Source organism: Arachis duranensis, chromosome 9 (assembly GCF_000817695.3).
Source record: "Arachis duranensis cultivar V14167 chromosome 9, aradu.V14167.gnm2.J7QH, whole genome shotgun sequence".
In the NCBI taxonomy this organism is placed as follows: Eukaryota; Viridiplantae; Streptophyta; class Magnoliopsida; order Fabales; family Fabaceae; genus Arachis; species Arachis duranensis.
The window spans coordinates 34837235-34844478 of record NC_029780.3 but is presented as its reverse complement, the minus strand read 5'-3'; the positions used below and the strand labels follow the sequence as shown (position 1 = coordinate 34844478).

The window sequence follows — 7244 nt, the reverse complement described above, 5'->3', positions numbered from 1 at the left end:
GTGAGTAAGGGTCGATCCCACGGAGATTGTTGGTATGAAGCAAGCTATGGTCACCTTGTAAATCTTAGTCAGGCAGATTCAAATGGTTATGGATGATATATGAATAAAGCATAAAGTAAAGATAGAGATACTTATGTAATTCATTGGTAAGAATTTCAGACAAGCGTATGGAGATACTTTGTCCCTTCCGTCTCTCTGCTTTCCTACTGTCTTCATCCAATCCTTCTTACTCCTTTCCATGGCAAGCTGTATGTAGGGTTTCACCGTTGTCAGTGGCTACCTCACATCCTCTCAGTGAAAACGTTCCTATGCTCTGTCACAGCACGGCTAATCATCTGTCGGTTCTCAATCAGGTTGGAATAGAATCCATTGATTCTTTAGCGTCTGTCACTAACGCCCAGCCCTCAGGAGTTTGAAGCACGTCACAGTCATTCAATCCCGGAATCCTACTCGGAATACCACAGACAAAGAATAGGCTGAATTGAATAGATGAACAATAGTAATTGCATTAATACTCGAGGTACAGTAGAGCTCCACACCTTAATCTATGGTGTGTAGAAACTCCACCGTTGAAAATACATAAGAACAAGGTCTAGGCATGGCCGAGAGGCCAGCCTCCCATGATCTAAGAACTAGACGTCCAAAGATGATCAAAAGATCTAAAATGATCTAAAGATCTAAAGATGATCAAAGGATCTAAAGTGATCCAAAGATGAAAATACAATAGCAAAAGGTCCTATTTGTAGAGAACTAGTAGCCTAGGGTTTACAGAGATGAGTAAATGACATAAAAATCCACTTCCGGGCCCACTTGGTGTGTGCTTGGGCTGAGCATTGAAGCATTTTCGTGTAGAGACTTCTCTTGGAGTTAAACGCCAGCTTTTGTGCCAGTTTGGGCGTTTAACTCCCATTCTTGTGCCAGTTCCGGCGTTTAACGCTGGGCAGTTTTGAGCTGATTTGGGACGCCGGTTTGAGCTATCAAATCTCGGGAAAAGTATGGACTATTATATATTGATGGAAAGCCCAGGATGTCTATTTTCCAAAGCCGTTGAGAGCGCGCCAATTGGGTTTCTATAGCTCCAGAAAATCCACTTTGAGTGCAGGGAGGTCAGAATCCAACAGCATCTGCAGTCCTTTTCAGCCTTTGAATAAGATTTTTGCTCAAGTCCCTCAATTTCAGCCAGAAAATACCTGAAATCATAGAAAAACACCCAAGCTCATAGTAAAGTCCAGAAAAGTGAATTTTAACTAAAAACTAATAGAAATATACTAAAAACTAACTAAAACATACTAAAAACATACTAAAAACAATGCCAAAAAGCGTACAAATTATCCGCTCATCAATGCCACAAGCATATGGTTAGGGACAGCTTGATTTAGCCACTTAGGCCTGGATTTTATTTCCTTGGGCCCTCCTGTCCATTGATGCTCAAAGCCTTGGATCCTTTTTACCCTTGCCTTTTGGTTTTAAGGGCTATTGGATTTTTCTGCTTGCTTTTTTTTTCGCCATTTTTTCGTAAGCTTTTGTTATTCACTACTTTTTCTTGCTTCAAGAATCAATTTTATGATTTTTAGATCATCAATAACAATTTTCTTTTTCATCATTCTTTCAAGAGCCAACAATTTTAACATTCATAAACAACAAGATAAAAAATATGCACTGTTTAAGCATTCATTCAGAAAACAAAAGGTATTGTCACCACATTAATATAATTAAACTAATTTCAAGGATGAATTCAAAACTCATGTACTTCTTGTTCTTTTGTATTAAAAACATTTTTCATTTAAGAAAGGTGAAGGATTCATGGAATTATTCATAGCCTTAAGACATAGACACTAGACACTAATGATCATGTAGTAAAGACTCAAAAAAGATAAACATGAAGCTCAAAAATTGAAAAACAGAAAAATAAGAGCAAGGAGATTAAGGAATGAGTCCACCTTAGTAAGGGTAGCGTCTTCCTCTTGAAGAACCAAAGGTGCTCTTGAGCTCCTCTATATCTCTTCCTTGCCTCTGTTGCTTGATCCCTAGTGATTTTGGTGCTCCTATCCTTAGTTGCTCCCAATAATTGTGTGGAGGAAAATGTATTCCCTGAGGTATCTCAGGAATTTCTTGATGAGGGAATTCCTCATGCTCTTGTTGAGGTCCATGAGTGGGCTCTTTTGATGTGCAATCAAATGCTCTACTACTGAGCTATGGACCCTTGAGATGAATCTCTCCATCTCCCATGACACGGAGGTGGAAGCTTTTGTCTTTCCTTTCCTCTTTCTAGAGGTTTCTCCAGCCTTAGGTGCCATAAATCGTTATGGAAAAACAAAAAAGCTATGCTTTTACCACACCAAACTTAGAATGATGCTCATCCTCGAGTAAAAGAAGAAAGAATAGATAAAGAAAAAGAAGATATGGAGGAGAGGGAGAGAGATGTGTATTCGGCCAAGGGGGAGAAGAGGGGGTTGTGTTGTGTGAAAATGAAGAATGATGGAGGGGTTTATATAGTGGAGGGAGAGGTAATGGGGTTCGGTCATTTAGGGTGGGTTTGAGTGGGAAAGAGATTTAGAATTTGAAGGTAGGTGGGGTTTATGGGGAAGAGTGGATGGATGTGAGTGGTGAAGAGGTGATGGGGAAGAGAGATTGAGGTGATTGGTGAAGGAATCTTGTGGGGTCCACAGATCCTGAGATGATCCTGTGGGGTCCATAAATCCTGAGGTTCAAGGATTTACCATTCCTGCACCAATTAGGCGTGTAAAACGCCCTTTGCATGCAATCCTGGCGTTTAACGCTAGACTGAAGCTTGTTTCTGGCGTTAAACCCAAATGTAGCATGTTTTTGGCATTTAACGCCAGCCTGATGCTTGTTGCTGGCGTTAAACGCCAGCTTTTCTCAGGGTGCAATCCTGGCGTTTTAAACGCCAGATTGCTACTTGTTTCTGGCGTTCAACGCCAGATTTATGCTCTGTTCTGGCGTTGAACGCCAGCCAGATGCTCCTTACTGGCATTTAAACGCCAGTAAGCTCCTCCTCCAGGGTGTGCTTTATCTTCTGCTGTTTTTTATTCTGTTTTTAATTTTTGTAATTATTTTGTGACTCCACATGATCATAAACCTAATAAAACATAAAAGAACAATAGAAATATAGATAAATAAAAATTGGGTTGCCTCCCAATAAGCGCTTCTTTAATGTCAATAGCTTGACAGTGAGCTCTCATGGAGCTCACAGATCATCAAAGCATTGTTGGGACCTTCCAACACCAAACTTAGAGTTTGAATGTGGGGGGTTCAACACCAAACTTAGAGTTTGGTTGTGGCCTCCCATCACCAAACTTAGAGTTTGATTGTGGGGGCTTTATTTTACTCTGTATTGAGAGAAGCTTTTCATGCTTCCTCTCCATGGTTGTAGAGGAAGATCCTTGAGCTTTAAACACAAGGTAGTCCCCATTCAATTGAAGGACTAATTCTCCTCTGTGCAACATCAATCATAGCTCCTACTGTGTCTAGGAAGGGTCTTCCAAGAATAATGGATTCATTCTCATCCTTCCCAGCGTCTAAGATTATGAAATCAGCAGGGATGTAAAGGCCTTTAACCTTCACTAACACGTCCTCTACCAATCCATAAGCTTGTTTTATTGACTTGTCTGCCAACTCTAATGAGATTCTTGCAGCTTGTACCTCAAAGATCCACAACTTCTCCATTATAGAGAGTAGCATAAGATTTATACCTGACCCCAGGTCACACAGAGCCTTCTCAAAGGTCATGGTGCCTATGGTATAGGGTATTAAGAATTTACCAGGATCTTGTTTCTTTTGAGATAGAGTTTGCTGAACCCATGTATCTAGTTCAATAATTTGCAAGGGAGGTTTACCTTCCCAAGTCTCATTACCAAACAACTTGGCATTCAGCTTCATGATGGCTCCTAGATATTGAGCAACTTGCTCTCCAGTTACATCTTCATCCTCTTCTGAGGAAGAATAGTTCTCAGAGCTCATGAATGGTATAAGGAGGTTTAATGGAATCTCTATGGTCTCTATATGAGCCTCAGATTCCTTTAGGTCCTCAATAGGGAACTCCTTCTTGTCTGGGAGACGTCCCATGATGTCTTCCTCACTTGGATTCACATCCTTCTCCTCCTTTGTGAATTTGGCCATATTGATTATATCAATGGCCTTGCACTCTCTTTTTGGATTCTCTTCTGTATTGCTTGGGAGAGTACTAGGAGGAGTTTCAGTGATTTTCTTATTCAGCTGGCTCACTTGTGCCTCCAAATTTCTAATGGAGGACCTTATTTCACTCATGAAACTTAAAGTGGCCTTAGATAGATCAGAGACTATGTTTGCTAAGACAGAGGGGCTCTGCTCAGCATTCTTTGTCTGTTGTTGAGAAGATGATGGAAAAGACTTGCTATTGCTAAGCCTGTTTCTTCCACCATTATTAAAGCCTTGTTGAGGCTTTTGTTGATCCTTCCATGAGAAATTTGGATGATTTCTCCATGAGGGATTATAGGTGTTTCCATAGGGTTCATCCATGTAATTCACCTCTGCCATTGCAGTGTTCTCAGGATCATAAGCTTCTTCTTCAGAAGATGCCTCTTTAGTACTGTTGGATGCATTTTGCCATCCATTCAGACTTTGAGAAATCATGTTGACTTGCTGAGTCAACATTTTGTTCTGAGCCAATATGGCATTCAGAGCATCAATTTCAAGAACTCTCCTCTTCTGAGGCATGCCATTACTCACAGGATTCCTCTTAGAGGTGTACATGAATTGGTTATTTGCAACCATGTCAATGAGTTCTTGAGCTTCTGCAGGCATTTTCTTTAGGTGAATGGATCTACCTGTAGAATGGTCCAGTGACATCTTAGAGAACTCAGATAGACCATAATAGAATATATCCAAAATGGTCCACTCTGAAAGCATGTCAGAAGGACACCTTTTGGTCATCTTCTTGTATCTTTCCCAAGCTTCATAGAGGGATTCACCATCTTTTTGTTTGAAGGTCTGAATATCCACTCTAAGCTTGCTCAGCGTTTGAGGAGGAAAGAACTTAGCCAAGAAAGCCGTGACCAGCTTATCCCAAGAGTCCAGGCTATCTTTAGGTTGTGAGTCCAACCATGTTCTAGCTCTGTCTCTTACAGCAAAAGGGAAAAACATGAGCCTGTAGACTTCAGGATCTACTCTATTAGTCTTAACAGTCTCACAGATCTACAAGAATTCAGTTAAAAACTGATAGGGATCTTTTGATTGAAGTCCATGAAACTTGCAGTTCTGTTGCATTAGAGCAACTAGTTGAGGTTTCAGCTCAAAATTGTTTGCTCCAATGGCAGGGATTGAGATGCTTCTTCCATCAAATTTAGAAGTAGGTGTAGTATAATCACCAAGCATCCTCCTTGTGTTATTGTTGTTCTTATTATTTTCGGTTGCCATCTCCTCTTCTTTTTCGAAAATTTCTATCAAGTCCTCTCTAGAGGGTTGTGCTTTAGCTTCCCTTAGCTTCCTCCTTAGGGTCCTTTCAGGTTCAGGATCTGCTTCAACAAGAATATCCTTGTCCTTGCTCCTGCTCATATGAAAAAGAAGGGAACGAAAAATAATAATAGGGATCCTCTTTACCACAGTAGAGAGATTCCTTTATGTTAGTAGAAGAAGAAAAGAATAGAAGAAGGAAAAGAGGAAAATTCAAACTCAGAGAGAAAGAGGGGGTTCGAATTTTAAGATGAAGAGAAGTGTTAGTAAATGAATAAATAAATAGAAAGAGATGAGAGAGAAGAGTTTTTGAAAAGTAACTAAAATAGAAGAAAATATTAAAGTTAAAATTCGAAAATTAAGAAAAGGAATAAAATAAAAATTAAAATTTGAAACAATTAGTTAAAAAAAGAACTTTGAAAAAGAGGGAGGTAATTTTCAAAAATTAGAGAGAGGAAAGTAGTTAGGTAGTTTTGAAAAAGATAAGAAACAAACAAAAAGTCAATTAGTTAGTTGAAAAATATTTGAAAATCAATTTTGAAAAGATAAGAAGTTAGAAAAGATTTTTGAAATCAATTTTGAAAAAGATATTTTGAAAAGATATGATTGAAAAAGATATTTTGGAAAAGATTTGATTTTTAAAATTAAAATTGATTACTTGACTAACAAGAAACTAAAAGATATGACTCTAGAATTTAAAAATTGAACCTTTCTTAACAAGAAAGTAACAAACTTCAAATTTTTGAATCAATCACTTTAATTGTTAGTAAAGTTTTCGAAATTTTGAAATAAAGATAAGAAAAAGATTTTGAAATTAAATTTTAAAAATTTTCAAAAATAATAAAAAAATGAAAAAGATTTGATTTTTGAAAACGATTTTGAAAAGATAGGATTTTTTTAAATTGAAAATTTGACTTGACTTATAAGAAATAGCTAAGTTTTAAAAATTTTTGACTAAGTCAACTCAAATTTTCGAAAATTATGAGCAAAATAAGGAAAAGATATTTTTTATTTTTAAATTTTTAATGAGGAGAGAGAAAAAAGAAGAAAAGATGTCATATTTGTGTTTTTCTCTTTTTTTTTGTAAACAACAAGATTGACACAAGACATGAAAAATTAAGATCAAAACACATAATGCATGCAAGAACACTTTGAATGTCAAGATGAAGACCAAGAACACTTTGAAGATCAAGATGAACATCAAAACTTGTTTTTGAAAAAATTTTAAGAAAAGAAAACATGCAAGACACCAAACTTAGAAATTTTTAATATTTGACACTAAGAATTCAAAAATGCATATGAGAAACAACAAAAAACACAAAACAAGAAAATATCAAGATCAAACAAGAAGACTTACCAAGAACAACTTGAAGATCATGAAGAATATTGTTCATACCCTGACCGAGCTCCTCCAACTCGGCAAATTTATAAAAGGTCCGACCTCGTCCTAAGGCTCACGCCTAAAGGTCGGACCTCGGACAAATAAAGTAAGGAAGGCCCATCAAAAGGAACACAGCCCAAAACCTAAAGGCCGAAAAGGCCTAGAAAAGGCGGTTCCACAAAGATAGAGATAAAACTCCCAAAAGATAAGATAAGATAAGAATATCTTATCCAGGGAAGATCACGGCCAACTACTATAAATACACTGGAGCACCCAGGTATGGCATTCATTCCACATTCTACACATATCTTCTTGGACCCATGCTAACTTAAGCATCAGAGTGTCATTGCAGGTACAACCACCAACCACTCTGCATATCAAGCTCGGGTCCCTGAACCCCCACCTCGGGCCT

The 7244-nt window shown here is 37.9% G+C and overlaps 1 non-coding gene across 1 annotated transcript; it reads left to right on the top strand.

Moving 5' to 3' along the window:
- Positions 1 to 4902: 4902 nt before the first annotated feature.
- LOC127741793 (small nucleolar RNA R71) lies at positions 4903 to 5010 on the top strand. Its single transcript, XR_008002998.1, has one exon. It is a non-coding gene; the product is annotated as a small nucleolar RNA R71 (small nucleolar RNA).
- The last annotated feature ends 2234 nt before the right edge of the window (positions 5011 to 7244 follow it).